This window comes from Tamandua tetradactyla, chromosome 2 (assembly GCF_023851605.1).
Source record: "Tamandua tetradactyla isolate mTamTet1 chromosome 2, mTamTet1.pri, whole genome shotgun sequence".
In the NCBI taxonomy this organism is placed as follows: domain Eukaryota; kingdom Metazoa; phylum Chordata; class Mammalia; order Pilosa; family Myrmecophagidae; genus Tamandua; species Tamandua tetradactyla.
The window spans coordinates 195,117,767-195,133,824 of record NC_135328.1 but is presented as its reverse complement, the minus strand read 5'-3'; positions in this window follow the sequence as shown (position 1 = coordinate 195,133,824).

The window sequence follows — 16,058 nt, the reverse complement described above, 5'->3', positions numbered from 1 at the left end:
ATGGAATCATGACCCTATAAAAGGCATGTGCAGGTCCCAACCCTTGGTCCTGTGGGTGTGCACCCCTTTGTAAATAGGATTTTAGTTAAGGTGTGCACAAACTAAATGAGGGTGGGCCTTCATCCAGCATGGTCAAAGTCCTTATAAGTAAAGGAAATTGAGCATGGAAAGAGAAGCCATGGGAAGAGCAAGAAACGGGAAGTCAGTGGAACTCAGAGGAGAAAAGAGAAGACACTGCCATGTGCATTGCCATGTGACAGAAAAGCCAAGGGCCAAGGATCACCAGCAGCCAGCCCCCGAATGCCACGGTCTTCTGGTGAAAGCATCACCTTGCCAACCACGTCTCAGCCTCAAAACCATGACCCAACGAATTCCCATGGATAAAGACAACCCATGGCGTGGTATCTGTTTTAACAGCTGGGAAACTAAGACAGCAAGACCAAAGGCCCCGAGAAAGGAAAGAACTTGACACTGTCCAGGAGCAGCCAGGCCAGGGGTGTCTAAAGAAGAGAGCAAGAGTCAACAGCACCCCGAAGCCACACTGGGGAGTCCCTATTTGGCTGGGGGTGTCCTGGGGAACTATTTGAAAACTGAATGTCACAATAAATGGCGGCCATTCATCACTTTACGATATGGTGAAACCAGAGCACGTGGGCAGCCATTCCCGAAAGAGAAGGAAGCAACCCGCTGATGGTGTATGAGATCATTTTACATGGCATATGGATGAACGTTTTTTCATTTTTATAGTGATAAATTTAGTTTCATGTACATTATAAAAATACACGTAACTAGCCCATGAATTCTGTGATTTTTCCATTTATGGGAGTAATATAGTTTCATTTTACAGCAGATGCATTTAAATAAGAAAGCAGTAAGTCAATTTAAAGAAAAATACTAAGAAAGCCACAGCCTGGAGGGCATGCAGCCAAGGAGGTGGGGGCCACAGGTTCGGGAATCCTGGTGCGTGGGAAACCCCAGCTCCCACTTAGCAGCTGTGTCATCTTGGATAAGGCCGGTGAGCTCTCTGAGCTGTTGTTTACATGCCTGCAAAACAGAGAGCAGCATGAGAACAGAAGTTCTGCGGGGCAGGGCTGCAGCGAGGACAAAATGAGGTCACGTGCAAGCACATAACAGTTTATTTCCTCTCTTCCCCGCCCCACCCTGCTCCCCTGCCTCAAGCACATTCACACTGCTGGGGAGGAGGATTTGAACCCCTACGTGTCTAGGGACCCTGGGTCCTCGGTTACACCTCCAGGAGAGGCCCGTAGAGAGAGGACAGTCCCTTCAAGGGCTAGTGGCACCTCCCCAGGGCACTGTCTTCCTCCCGGAGTTTGGAAGGAGTCTTTAGTTCCCCGCCGGGTCACTGACCTCCAGGTCGCTGGCCCCTTCGCAGGGGCCTCAGTCATACCCTGCTGGAATGGAAGCCTGACCTCCTGTATCTTCATTCCCGCCAAACCTCCTAATACTGGGCCCCTTGGTCAAGGTTGCCGTGTAGGCAGAATAACCAACGACGCCCACATCCTAATCCATAGACCCTGTGACGATGTCACCTCACATAGCAAAAGGGACTTTGCAGATGTGATCAAGTTCAGGGTCCTGAGATGGGGAAATGGTCCTGGATTATCCAGGAAAACCGTAAGGAACCCAGGGGTCCTTATAAGTGAAAAAAGGGAGGCAGGAAGATCAGAGTCAGAAATTGGAAGATGCTATCCTGCCAGCCTAGAAGATGAATGAAGGGGTTTTGAGCCAAGGAATGCAGGCAGCTTCTAGAAGCTGCAACAAGCAAGGTAATGGGTTCTCTGGAGAGCCTCCAGAAGGAATGCAGCCCTGTCCACACCTTAATTTCAGCCCAGTGAAGCCCATTTCAGACAACCGACCTCCAAAGCTATAGGCTGATGTGTGTTGTTTAAATACAGAGTGTGTGCTAATTTCTTACAGCAGCAGGGGGATACTGACACGGCCACCCAGTGGAATCCCCAGTAGAACCCAGGTCCCCCTGGCACTGAAGCCCAAACCCTTACTTGTCCCCCACCCTCTGCTCATACACTCCGCAGAGACCTCAGTCTCCACACACAAGTACAGCCTCCAGCTTCCTTGCTGTGTGACTTTGGGCAAGTTTTGAACCTCTCTGAGTCACCATTTCCTCCTGCATAAAGTGGGGATAATGATAGCACCATGTTCTGGTTTGTGGGAGTTAAATAAGAAATTGCATTAAATAAGAAAAACCCTTTTCCTCTTCTCTTTTCTGTTAATATGATAAGGTCTGGGCTTCTCCAGACTTCCGTTTATACCCTTTTTGCTAACAGGCAAAACCCTTGAAGATGTCACACCCTGAAACTCATCAAGATAAAAAGGAGGATGCGTTCTCCCTTCCCCCACAGCCCCAGCAAGGGAGTCACAAATCCACTTCAGAAACTGTCCTTGTAACTGACATTCCCCACAAGAGAGCCTTATAAGACTCCCTGGCTTCAGGGATAATTCCTGCATCCTAGAACGTTATCTTTAATCCTCAAAATGTCTGTGATTCTGATTAGTTGTCTTGCTTAATACTTTGCTGCCATGGTATATTAATATTTAAACAGACATCTCTGTTTCCTCAAAGGCAGAACTACTTGTGAATCTGTCTTTGTTAAGTCAGAGGCTCCTCACTGGAACTTCCCTCTTCCCCCACATGCCTGGAGGTAAAAATAAAATGCATGACTCTGCCAGATTTCATACTAAACAGTGTTTGGGGGTCTTGAGTGAGTTCAGTAACTCGGGTAAGGCACTTGGCAGGCCCTGGCTCCTAGTAAGGACTCCACAGTGGGGGCTGTTCTGATTGTGATGATTACTGCTCTCATTTCCGCCCTTGGCTAGGCCCTTTCCCAGCTAGGGACTCAGCTGAGCCTCCCGCAACACCCGCCCCAGCCCGGAGAGCCATGGCGGCTTCACCTTGCAGTGGGGAGCTGGGCCCTGGCCTCAGGGGCTCGGCCTGGCAATCCAGTGACCAGTCACCAGTCGCGCAGCAGGCAGGGGGCCCCTGAGACTGTCCATTGGACACTCGGTCCATCACGGGGGCCGCCATCAGCCAGGCCACCCTGCGGCCACCAGCCACACCCAGGTGCACAGTCACACGACATACTGGTCTGCAGCTGCTGCCGCGGCCTCTGCCGGAAGAGTCTCCATGGGCGAGAGGCTCCAGGGTGGTGGGGCCGGCCGTCGGGAGGAGCGCTGGCCATGAACAGCCCAAATGGCCATGCCCGTGCCATCAACGTCAACTCTGGGCAGTCTGGGTCCGGCATTTGGCTCATGGGCGCTGACCGTGCCGTCCATGGGACAGCTCTCAGATCCCCTCCTGATCTGATCTCCACCGGCCACATCTCCCTGCAAGGCCATTGATGGGAATTGTCCTTCTGTGTCCAGGCTCATTGTGGGATTGCAGGGTAGTTCCTGTTAAACTTCCATCTCTGGCCACTCTCCCTACCTCCTAGCAATTAGCCCCACCCTCGGGAAAGAACCTCGCAGACCCAACCCCACAGAAGTTGGTGGCTCAGGTGGCACACCTGCCATTAACGACACAGCAAGAATGACTTCATTAGGGCATTCCCCCCAGATAGGGGATTTTGAGTCAATCAATTCCAAACATGCAGACAACCAAACAAAAACAATAGGCCCTGCTAAGAGCCAATTCTGAGGTCAGGACCAGGGAGAAGTTAAAAAAAAAAAAAGGAAGGCAAAGAACTACCATTTATAGTTCTAGCCAGTGCTCTATTAATACACTTCTAAAGGAAAACTACTTTTGTCCTGACTAAAAAGGGACAGACTCTACAAGCACATGCTTTCTGTCCTAACCCTTTCTTTCTGCCAGGAATGCAGGTGCAATGCCCAGAGGAGCAGCAGCCATCTTGGGAGCATGAGGACAAAAGCCCTAAGGATGCTGGAACAGACAGACAGAAGAGCCCAGGCACTTAGCAGCATTATGGAGTCTCTGTGCCAGACCTGGACCCCCTACCTCTGGATATCTTGCAATGCAGGAAAGAGAAACCCTACCCAGGTCCTCTGACTCCATTCATCCGATCAACAAGAGGCCAATCTTAGGTTCCTGGGGGCACAGCAATGAACAAAACAGGCATGGCTCCTGCTCTCACTGAGCAGACATTCTAGTGGGGGAGATGGTAAGCAAGGAAACACATCAACAGGATGATTTCAATGAGTGATAATTCTCAATCACTTCGTTCCCCTGTGTGCCCCAGCCTGGCTTCAGGATTTGCTGCAAGACTTTCAGATGACCACTTCCCTCCTCTAACTTCTGCTTCCCTATCTGCACCATCACGGAAGGATCCTAATCAAAGCTTTCTGAGGCCTACCACTCCCAGCCAGGCCCTGAGGCCAGGCAGGTTACTCTGAGCAGCTGCACCCAGTGTCTGGCCCCCCTCCAGCCTGTCCAGGCTGTTGCTGCCCTCTAATCCCTTGGCCCTGGGTAAACAGCTGGGAGGCCCCAGTCACAGGCCCAGGGCTCTGACTGCAACACTTTCAGGGCTGCCAATAAGTCTCAAGCAACTGAGATGAAAGATCTGTCTCCTGCTGCCTGTGGACCGAAGAGCTTAATTATGGCCGAGAAGGCCTCCCTGGGCCGGCACTGGCTGTGGCCTCTAGGTGGGTTGGGATGTCGGACCAAGGAGGGGTCATGCTGTTCTCTTCATACACCCTGGCCGCTGTCCCTGCTTTGGGTGTCCCAGCTGCTGCTAGCTCTCTGCCCATAACACATGTACACGCACACAAACACCTATCCACCCTGCACTCCACACATCTCTAACTGACCTGTCTGGTGTGGGTGCCTCTGGCCTCGCTGTTACTGGGCCAGAGTCCGAAGCCTCAGCCTCCACCCTCTCCTCCCTCTCACCTCCTCCTACCAGTCACCAAGCCGTGTGGATGCCACCTCCCGCTCGCTCCAAAATCTCCCTGCCTTTCTCCATCCCTCCACAGGGTCCAGCCACCACCATCTCCTACCTGGTCTTAGCTGGCCTCTCCAAAGGCGAGCCTTCCTCCAATCTCCACTGCAGAGCAAGGCTGGGGGCAGATGGAGAGGGGGCCCTGGAACCAGCAGGCTCCAGAGGCTGCTGCCTGAGCCCAGCCCCTGCCTGCACCTCCAAGAGAAGAAGGCATTTCTCTGGCCCAGGAGCTTGGAGGGCCAGGATCTACCATCCGACCTGGGCCTTGGGCCCTCTATCCCCCAACAAGTGTCTAGGCCAAAAATTCAGAAAGAATATACATATAAATGCAACATATGAAATATTTAAAATATATATATGTAACATATGTATGGGTATATGGATATGGATATGTACTATCTATCTCTCTCTCTCTCTCTATCTATCTATCTATCTATATATATATATATATATACATGCATATACATTTTTTTAAAACAATAACATTTGATAAAGGGGGAGGCCAATTAGGACACATGCCTGACCAGAAGGCCATGCCATCTCCCCACGGAATCTGCCAATGTGCTTAGGAGGGTGCCCTCACGAAGACGCACGAGTTCAGACTCTGTGGCTCCAACACACTGGTCACAGCATCAAGGGAACTTGAGTGGACGCCAGGGTCCCTCCTCCAGGGGTCAGCGTGCTGCCCGGATCTCACGGGTGGCTGCATCATTCACTGATTCATTTACCAACCAGGTGCCGGGCACTGCGCTAGGCCTCGGGAACAACGCCGCAAACAGGACAAAGCCCCTGCTTGCAAGGGGCTGCCAGACCCCAGGGTGCCCACCGGGGCCCGGCCCCCCTTCACAGAAGCCAGGGTGGGGCACCTCCCACTGCTCGCCCTGCAGAGTCAGCGCTGGCTCAAGGATGGGCGAGGCTGGGGCCGCAGGTGACAGCCACAGTGACCCCAGCTGGGGAAGGCAGAGGTTAATACAAGTCACCACATTAGTAATAGTGTCAGATGGGGCGGGCGGCAATACCACCTCTTAGTAAAAGGCACAATCGAGATGACACCAGGGACCTCAAAATAGCCGGTCCCTCCGCTAGAGAGGCATCAGGTGTGGGGGAAGTCCACAGGCCCTGGAGGCGGACACACCAGGGTTCATATTCCAGCTTTGCCCCTTGCAAGCTTTGTGGCCCCAGCTTCTCTGGGGCCCTGGCTTCCTCATCTGTTAAATGGGCGTAACAGTAGCTCGGCCCTTCTTGCAGAATTACTGTGAAGGTTAACACGAGGAGGAAGTTGGACTGGACACGTGGCCTTCAAAGCCCCTTTCTGTCTCCCAACTCGTCGCCCTCCCCCAGCCCAGTTATACTTCTTAACGGCTGATTCTGAGCAAGCCCTGCCTGGCTCAAGAACTTGCGGTGACTGCCTGTGGCCTACAGGATCCGTTCTTCCACAGTTGGACAAATGACTGACTTCTTGGGGACCAATCAGGTGCTACCGTTGTGTCTGCGGCTTCCAAGGGAACCAGGACCTTCTCTGGAGCAGAGCCCAGACCCAGCATCCTGGGGTCCCACAAAGTGGGACAGCCACGAGATCCAGGGCCCTCTGCAGGTGCACTCTCCAACCCCAAGCACCCCTGGGCTGGGGCGTGCAGGCCTGGAGGTATCACTGACGAAAGATGTCACTGGCTTCAGCCCCACCCATTCCTCAAAGCCGCCTTAGCCTGGGGGGGAAATGTGGGGGTGTTTGTGGTTGGAGAAGTGAGCCATTTCCCATCAGAGCTGTGTGAGGCTAACATTTTCCATTCTGCCCCTCAGCTGCTTTGCTAAGTAACGTACTCATGTTCTCCTGCCAGGGATGGCAGAGGGTGGGCCTGTGTCCAGGGAGACCCAAGGGGCAGGAGCAAGGTCTCCTGCAGGCCGGCCATCGGCGCACGCCGACTTATTTTAACCTTGTGACGGAGATGCTGTTCTTATCCCACTTCACAGACGAAGAAGCTGGGGTTGCAGCAGTGAATCGGCTTGCTGGGGGCACGTTTAGAATTGGGGTTTGGTCTTGAAATCCTGTATACTTTTCACCACGCCCCCTAGCCCCCTGGCACCGCTCAAGACTGGAAAGGAATTCTGAGATGTGTTCCAGAAGGTGGTCTCTGCCTTTCCTGCCTCTCCATCCCCGCTTAGTGACCCCTGAGATTAACCCCTACTAGACTTGCTCCCCAAAGGGGAAGAGACAGCCTTGCCATTCATTCCCTCTTTAAAACCTAATTTTTGAACGGATAACAAGCACATGGTATAAAGTTGAAAATATACAAAAAGGATAAACAGTGAAAAATATATATCCATCCTGTCCTGTCCAACAGCTACTTCATTACTCTCTCCTGGGGGAAACACTATTAAGTATTTTCTTGTATTTCCTCCCAGAGATTTCTATGCATATACAAGCACATGTGAATATATGTGTTCTTCTCTCTTTATTACAATGGTAGCATATCTTATATATCTAAACTATATTTTCTTCTCTTAACAATGTTTTAGAGATTGTTCTATTTTAAAATTTTCCCATTCTTTCTTACAGCTGCATAGTATTCCTTTGAGCAGCCATCTCATAATTAAATAACATTTAAAGTAAAGAATATTCAGTTGTTTCCAATCTTTTGCAATTACAAAACTACAGCAATAAATATCATTCTATGTGCATCGTTTTCACATGTTTGAGTACAAATGTAAGATAAATTCCTAAAACTGGAACTACTAGGATAAAGGGTACAAGCATTCCAAATTTTTTTATCAAATTGTTCCTCTTAGAGGTTGTACCAATTTATACCCCACGTCCCCCAGCAATGTAAAAGAATTCCTGTTTCCCACAGCTTCATCAACACACTGAGTTATCAAATTTTTTATCTTTGCCAATATGACAGATAAATGATTTTTCATTACAGTTTAATTCTCTTTACATTTAGGTGCCATTTGTATTTCTTTTCTATCAACTGTCCAGATCCTTTGCCCATTTTTCTTGCTGGTTGTTGGTCTATTTTCTATTGACTTGAAAATACTCTTTATGTATGAAGGAAGTTAACCTATTGTTGCAAGTATTTTTACCCAGTTTGTCTTTTGATTAGTTTGTGGGGTTTTGTTTCTGTTTTGTTTCTGCCATTTTTTTTTTTTTTTTAACATGGGCAGGCACCGGGAATCGAACCCGGGTCCTCTGGCATGGCAGGCAAGCACTCTTACCTGCTGAGCCACCGTGACCCGCCCATTGTTTCTGCCATTTTTAAAAGGTAGTTGAATTTATCAATATTTTAAGTTACCGTGTCTGTGAAAGTACCTCATAAAAGCATCCCTCTATGTTTTTCCCAGTGCTTTTATGCTGTTGTTTTTGTTTCATACACTCTTGTGAGTTCCTTGTGTGTCCTAGTCTGTACCATTTTTCAGGCCTAATTATTTGGCATCGTCATCCTGTGCGTTAGTCTGAAGTGGAGGCTCTAGCAGGCGGGGGCAAGGCTGAGCACAGAGTGGGTGTCCACAGTGTTTCTCACCTGAGGCGTCACAAGCTGGCCTGGGTTCCTGGAAGGGAAGGAGTGCAGACCACAGAGAGGCAGGTGTGTTGCTGGGAGGAACAGCGTGTTGGCAATCAGTTCAGTTTGTATCCATCCTTACTTCTCTGTGTCTCGTGGGTATTCAGTGTCAGTATCATTTGGAAGCACATTGACCAGGCAGATCAGGGAGATAATAGGAGGAGGGAAGAAAGGGAGTTGTAGAGCCAGTTCTGTTCCTCGGTTACGGTGTGGCCTTGGTCAAGTCCTCTGCTGTCCCTGAACTTCTAGGAGGTTATGTTAGATCCTTGTCAAGGCCCCTTCCTTACTCCTCCATCTCTCTCCCTCTGTTGAGCCATTTACTCTTTGACTCTTGAGGGTGGAGGTTAGCTTGGGCTATGGCAATCAGGGAAGGCTACCAGGAGGAAGCAGGCTTCCAGCCAGATCGTGATGTATTAAGACCTGAGTCTCTGCCCCAGTCTGGGACTGAGGACAAAAGGAGAGAAGCAAGTGGATCAAGCAGATGCCCTGTACACGCTCTCCAACTCTTCCTGTTTCAATCCTCACAACAACCCAGACAGACTGCTTCACTTCTCTCATTTTACAGATGAGAAAACCGAGGCTTTGAGAGGTAGAATAATTCGGCCAAGTTTCCGCAGCAGGTAAGTGGTAGAGCTGGGACCCAAACACAGGCCTGGAATGAGCAGAAGCCAGTTCTCACCAGTGGGGATGGTGGCCAGAAGCCAATGACTCTTCCTTGCGGTAAGAGGGCAGCGTAGGGGAAGCAGCCGGAGTTGGAGATAGGAGGCCAAGGCAAAATAGCTCACAGATAGGGCCAGAGATAGGCAGGTGAGAGCATGCACATCCGGCAGATGAAATCTTGGCATGTCTGCTAGAACCCAGACCATGCTGCTCCCAGGCCCAGCTGGGCCCACTGCCTGCACACCACATCTCACAGCTCAGCCTTCCAGCACCCACAGGCATGCTTCCCTGGGCCTGGGTGCAACAGCCCTGGCCAGGCCTCTTCCTCTCCCAGGGTCAGGTGTGGAAGACAGGGAGACAAGGAGAGAGAACAGGTGCTCTGTCTTTCTACCTCATGTCAGCTACACATGAAAACAATCAGCAGACCCTGCTAACGGCCCGTGCTTCCTGTGACCTGCATGATATGTCAATCTAGTTGTGGTTTAACTTTGAATGTGTGCACAGACAGGGCACACATTCTCCAGTTCTCCACAGTCCTCACCTCTCCCTACTGCTTCACGCTGATCACATCACATATTTACCTTCTCTGCCTCACCCTTAAAGACTTTTGAGTTTGAGGATCAGAATTAAATGCACAGGTCAGAGTTCATCATTTTCAGAGAGGGGTTGGAACTTTGAGACAAAGGGTAAAGGAGGCCCAGGATAAAGGAGTAACATCTCCGTTATTCCACAGCAGAACTGAACAGAACCAGGACTCCCAATTCAGTGCTCATTGACCTGCCTTCTGCTGCCTCCCACAGTCCACAGAGGGAAGAACAGAAACATCCAAAGGAAAAGAACGGAGGACACAAAAGAGCGTTCTTCCGAGGGCTGGCCAGACGGGAGCCCGTGCCACTTCCATACCTCAGTTTCCCCATCCACATAGAAGGAGGCTGGACCAACCACACTGAAGGCTCACATGAGCTCCTGAGTCCACCTCTCCCTGTCCCTCCGAGGGCTACAGGGGACAAACCGCACATTCTCCTTGCCTGTTCCACACGGGGTAGTATTGACCCAGGGCTGTTTCCTTTGGCCGGGCTCAGGGGCTCTGTTTGCTCTGGCCCGGGGCCTCCAGCCTGGCCTGCGTCCCTCTGGGCTCCAGCTGTGCTGCCCAAGGCGGGAGAGGCCCAGCTGGGGACCCGCGCTTCCTCGGCTGGGCGAGAGGAGGCCTGGCCTCTTGGCAACCGCAAGAGGCCCAGGACACAAGTCTGTGACCCCTCCCTCCCTTTTTAAAGCTTCGAGTTTATTTTTTGAAAAGAAAAACCATCCAAACGTGGTTATAAAACTTCTGGCCTCTTTCAAAACATGTTTGTGTTTCATAAATGAATTAACATGCATACACACGCGCACACACACACACACATATAAGACAAGAAGTGTACGGAAGGCCCACCCCTTTAGAGCATCACTTGAAAAGCTCAAAATGATGCTCTTCCTCAGAGAAACAGTCAATTCCAAGGCTGGGACAGGGAAAGAACGAAGTAAGCCTTGAACATCCTTTTGTGCCAGAGAGTAAGGAAGTTTCCATCAAAAAAAAAAAAGCTGCTGGGATTTTGGTAGGGATTGCATTGAATTTGTAGATCACTTAAGGTAGCATTGATGTCTTAGCAATATTAAGTCTTCCAACCCCGAAACACAGGTTTCTTGCCATTTATTTCGGCCTTCTTTTAATTTCTTTCAGAAGTGTTTTATAAGTTTTCAGTGTATAAGTCTTTCCCCTCCTTACATGTATTTTATTTTCAGATGCTGTTGTAAATGGAATTGTTGCCTTGATTTCCCTGTGAAGATGTTCATTATAGCTGCCTCGAAACCTAACCGATTTTTGTGTGTTTTGTGTGTTTTCTGCCACTCTGCTGAAGTCATTTATTAGTTCTAATAACTTTCCTGTGGATTCTTTGGGACTTTCTATTTAAAGGATCATGTCGTCTGTGAATAGGGATAGTTTGACCCCTTCTTTCTAACTAGGATGACTTTTCTTTCTTTTTCTTGCCTGATTTTTCGGGCTAGAACTTCCAGAGCAATGTTGGGTAACAGTGATGACAGTAAGTGTCATCTGTAGGGGAAAGTGCTCCGTCTCACACCACTGAGTATGACGTGTGCCGTGTGTTTTCATAAGTGCCCTTTGTCATGTCGAGAAAGTTCCCTTCTATCCCTAGTTTTCTGACCATCCCTATCATGGAAAGATGATAAATCTTGTCAAACACCTTTAGTCCACATGCAAAAGAATTAATTTCGACCCCTACCTCTCACCATATACAAAAATTAATTCAAAATGGATCAAGAACCTAAGCATAGGAGCAAATACTATAAAACTCTTACAAGAAAACGTTGAGAAATATCTTCAGGCCCTTCTATTAGGCAAAGTCTGTTCAGATTTTCCAACAAAAGCATGAACAGCAAAAGAAAAAATAGATAAGGTTGGACTTCATCAAAATTAAAGTTTTGTGCATCAAAGGATATTATCAAGGGAGTAAAATAATAACCTATGGAAGGGGAGAAAATATTTGGAAACTATATATCTGATAAGTGCTTTAATAACAATAAAATATAAAGAACTCCTATATATCAACAATAAAAAGACAAGCAACCCAATTGAAAAATGGGCAAAGGATTTGACAGACATTTCTCCAAAGAAGATATACAAATGGTCAATAAGCATATGAAAAGACGCTCAATATCATTAGCCATTAGAGAAACCCAAACCCAAACTACAATGAGCCACCACTTCACACCCACTAGGATGACTGTTCTTTTAAAAAAGAAAAGCAAAAAATAAGGGTTAAGAGAGCAAAGAAATTGCCTCATACATTGCTGGGGGTGTGGTCCCTGTGGAAAACAGTTTGGCGGTTTCTCAGAAAGTAAAACATAGAATTGCCATATGAACGAGCAATTCTACTTCTAGATATCTATCCAAAAGAATGAAAGCAGGGATTCAAACAGATATTCAGACACCAGTGTTCACTGCAGCATTTTTCATTACAGCCAGACACAAAAGGACAAATAATTGTATGATTTCTCTTCTAGGAAATACTCAGAATGAACAAATTCATAGAGACAGAAAGCAGAATAGTGGTCACCAGGGGTCAGGGGAGAGGGGAATGTGGAGTTCTTGCTTAATAGGTATGAGTATCTGTTTGGAATGATGAAAATGTTCTGGAAATAGTGGTGAAACTTACACAGTATTGCTGATGTACGTAATGGCACAAACTTGTTCACTTAAAATAATTAAAATTATCTTTATGCTACTTATATTGTGCCACAATAAAAAATTAATAGTTAAAATTATTTTACACGTACATTTTATCACAATAAAAGAAATGAAGGGGAAAAGGAAGTTTTCAAAGGACAATAGGGACATAGCAAAAGATCACAGGAGCTGAAGAAGGAAGTCCCTCCAGCCCCTCTTAAGCAACAAAATAAACTAGGATAGTAACGGATTATAACCCATCAAATAAAACAGGAAGTGTAAGTCCATCCTGAAATAAATCAAAGAACAAATAAATGGAAAGTTTGATGAGGAATGGGCGATTTACAATCTCAACATTCCTCCCCACAAAATACCTTGTAATCATAACTGGGAAGGGAGTAACTTCACAGTGGAGAAGGCTACAGACCTGAGCCCAGTCAAGAGACCCAAGTGGGTATCTGTGATGGGACAAATCAAAATCGCATGCCACCTGATGGGATGTGGCAAGGAGCCTCCAGCCCCGCTTCTGTGATCATCCAGCCAAAGACAGAGAACCTGAATCCAATCCAGAGGCAACAACCCAAAATGCAGAGCATTCTACAGAATAACTGGCCTGGGATCTTCAACAGTGTCAAGGTCATGCAAGTTAAGAAGAGATGGGGCACTGGTTCATGCTGGAGGAGATGAAGAGATGGGACAGCTTTTGAGAACCTTTGTTATAAAGGCTATACTGGGTCAGCAGCCGGACTTGGAAGGAGTTTGAAGATGTGTGAGTCACAAATCATTGTAGTGTCCTGATTTTCATGTTGCCTGGTGTTGATGTAGGAGAACATCCTTTTTGCTAGGAAATAGATGCTAACATATTCAGGGTCGATGATGTACCATGTCAGCAACTTACAAATGGTTCAGCAGAAAAAATTGTCTCCTTGGTACTGTAGTTCCAAGTTTCCTATATGTTTGAGATTATTCAAAAGAAAAATAAAACAGGGGGGAGGAGCATCATGAATCTAAGATACACAGACAAGAGGCAAGGAAGAGAAAGAGGCTGACTTGAAGTAGACTGGAGCCACCACCTGCCCCTTCCCGGTCTCCTTTTTCTTTCAACCCCTGCCAGGGAGGTGAGAAATGGATATCCAGAGAGGGCAAGTCCTTTCCTGAGGCCACACAGCAGGTGGAGGGGCCGGGCTAGGGGAACCCACTTCCTTGCCTCTTTCCACTGGGCTTTCTGAGGCCTACAGGTATTTTGGATGGCAACTGGCCTCATGGGACTAACCCTGGACAGAGCTGGGAACCCTGAATTCCAGTCTTCACTCTGCCCCGAATTGCTGTGCCCACTTAGGTAAGTTTCTTCCCCTCTCTGCACCTCTGTCTTCTGTCTGATCAAAAGAAACTAACTGAGCCCCTCTGACTGTCTTACTAGCTGCTTTCCACAGACCTAGAGTCAGGTGACTTGGGTTCAGCTGCTTCTGACTCACTCCATTTACTTTCTTTTTCAGCACATGGCAAGATAATATTTTGAAATAACCACCAATACATCATTCCTCAAAATTTCCTGTTCTCCTCCATCCCCTCCTCACCCCCTCCTGCTCCCCAGCCCCCACATCCAGACAGCTGGGCGTGCTGCTGTCGTAAGGAATGACACAGAAGGATGTAGATAACAGAGAAGACAAATACACGGACTTTTGGGTTCAAAACGTCCAGATTCTGCTGTAAGATAGAAAACTTGGAAGCTTACATGATAAACTACAGAAAATCATGCCTATCTATGAGATTGATTCTGAGAACATGGGAAGAGGAGTCCAAGGGGCAGTGGATGACTGGGAGCTGGGGGTCCCCAGATCCTGACTGAAGGTGAGAGCTCTCCTGAGGCAGGATAGAATAAGGCATCGAGGCTTGGTCCCTGGCTCCCTATCCAGCTCCAAAGGAGTTAATGCACAACTGCAAACTCCCTAGAACAAGTATTTCCTCTAAAGCTCTAAAACCCCCTGTTCTAGTTTGCTAGCTGCTGGAATGCAACATACCAGAAACGGAATGGCTTTTATCAGGGGGATTTAATAAGTTGCTAGTTTACAGTTCTAAGGCCGAGAAAATGCTCCAATTAAAACAAGACTATAGAAATGTCCAATTTAAGGCATCCAGGGAAAGATACCTTGGTTCAAGAAGGCCAACGATGTTCAACGTTTCTCTCTCAGTTGGGAGGGCACACGGCGAACATGGCAGCGTCTGCTGGCTTTCTCGTGGCTCTACCAAAAAAGGGACTCTCTCCAAAATGTTTCCTCTTTTAAAGGATTCCAGCAAGCAACTCCCCCTTCAGTGGGTGGAGACATACCTCCATGGAAATCATCTAATCAAAAGTTACCACCCACAAATTGTGTGGGCCACATCTTCATGGAAACAATCAAAATGTTCCACCCAGCAATATTGAATGAGGATCAAAGGGCATGGCTTTTCTGAGGTCCACCACAGATTCCGACTGGCACACCCCCCACAAAACCATAAAGCTTGTAAAATCATAGGCCCAAAATGAGCTCTTAGTTAATAACAGAAAGCCTGGGGTCATAAAGATTGTTAAACTCTGTGCCCAAAACAAATTTTAAGCACAAAACTGGAGGCCACAAGCACTGATGGTTGATGGTTATCTCTTCCTGAAACAAAGAAGACACCTGGCATTCAAAGGTTGAAATGGAAAATCACTGCTAGCAGAACTTCCCTATAAAACAAACTAACCCCTTCCACGCGGCGCATGTCTCTCTCTTGAGCACATCCATGCTAATTTCTCTGGCATGTATACTAACCTTTCAATAAATTTCACTGTTTACTGCTACTTGCTTTCTCGTCCCTAAATTCTTTCTCACTGCAAGACTCTGAGCCTGGAGCAGGACTTGGCTCTGGTATTGGCAGAGCTGCAGCTGCATCTTTTTGGTGAGCCAGCCAGGAGAGCAGCATCTTCCACGTAAAGCACTGGTCAATGGAATCTGCACTTTATAAGTCATGCCCCTTGACACTGATTCTTGTTGCTTCACCTGGCCCTTTCTCCTTATCTACCTTTTGTGGGCTACCATTGTCCTTACTCTTGTAGACTCATAGGCCTCTGTCTTTCTCCCATCTGGGTGGGCTACACACCATGAATTCCTCACCTAGCTCCTTCCCCTTCCTTCCCAGCTTTAGATGCATTCTCTCTTCTTTCTGCCCCTTTTGCTTTCCTGTGCTTCTGACTGCTAAGTCTAGGCATTTGTTCCTTCATCTTCTCTGTCACTCTTCATTCCTTATGCACTCTCAGTGTTGGGTTTATGTCAAGATTTTTCATGGGGAGACTTCCTGTGGTGCAGAGGTTTTGGATTTCCCAGGGGAACATCTTTATTGCCCTCCATGAAATATTAATTCCTGTCCCCTCCTATTTCATCCCCTTTCCCCAAAGGAAATTCTCTAGGATATTCTCGCCCGTCTTCTCCTTTGCACATGGCTTTTGTATGAATCTTGGAAGAACACCTAGTCTCTCAAAGACATTGAATGTTTCTTCCCAAGGGAAAAGATAAGCCTTAAGCTTCATCAAGCAGGACTCCCACTCCTTCAAGTCCTCTGTTTGTGGTAGGTTTTAGATGGTGTCATCACGAGGCTGACCAAAAGTCTCCCTGCCCTCATGGTTGGAAAAGGAGCAGAGGTTCAGCTCAGATCCACTGGGGT